The following is an 803-nucleotide window of genomic DNA, read 5'->3' as shown; positions in this document are numbered from 1 at the left end:
TATATATATATATATATATATAAAGATATATATATATAAAGATATATATATATATATATATATAGAGAGAGAGAGAGAGAGAGAGATACATATATATACATACACACACACACGCACACACACACATATATGTATGTATGTATGTATATATGTACATGTGTATATGTGTCTAGTCGTCTTTTCTGTTCAGCGAGGAGTCCAGAGTGCAACGGTGATAAGAGAACGATAAAATGTCTAAGACAAACATTGTACAAGACACCACAGCAATTATTTCGATTTCAGATAAACACGATTACACAGCACAGTTCGTATTGTCATCAAAGATGGCCGATGTAAGGGGAGATAATAGCGGATGTACGTGATTTAGACTAGAGTCGATGGGAAATTTAGAAGCTGTGATAGCGAGATTCAACAGATAGACTGGGATCGTGGCTAAACTCTCGCTTTTTACTGCTGACTGTGGTACAGGCTACGTGTGTGTGTATGTGTGTGTTCGTATTTAAGATTATGTGTCTTGTAGGTATATATGTATGATATATATCTGAATGCATGTGTGTATGCTGCAATGTTTGTATATGAGTGGTATAAATGTATACACGTGTATCGTGTACCTTTCTTTGTGTGTGAGTGTATGAAAATGAAATAGAACGTATGAGTGTATATATATATATGTATCCTTATATGCATGTATACGTGATGTTTATATGTACGCATGAAAGTGCGTTTGAATGTATGTGTTTATGTTTCTGTGTGTGTGTGTGTGTGTGTGTGTGTGTGTGTGTGTGTGTGTGTGTGTGTGTGTG

The 803-nt window shown here is 35.1% G+C and overlaps 1 long non-coding RNA gene across 1 annotated transcript in view; it reads left to right on the top strand.

The window, feature by feature from the left end:
- Positions 1–803, top strand: part of LOC128250009 (uncharacterized) — a 59,405-nt gene that overhangs the window by 33,060 nt on the left and 25,542 nt on the right. The window lies entirely within an intron of this gene.

The sequence above is a fragment of the Octopus bimaculoides genome, chromosome 1 (assembly GCF_001194135.2).
Source record: "Octopus bimaculoides isolate UCB-OBI-ISO-001 chromosome 1, ASM119413v2, whole genome shotgun sequence".
NCBI lineage: Eukaryota > Metazoa > Mollusca > Cephalopoda > Octopoda > Octopodidae > Octopus > Octopus bimaculoides.
Note: the sequence above shows the minus strand (reverse complement) of the source record. Positions and strands in the feature narration are given on the sequence as shown.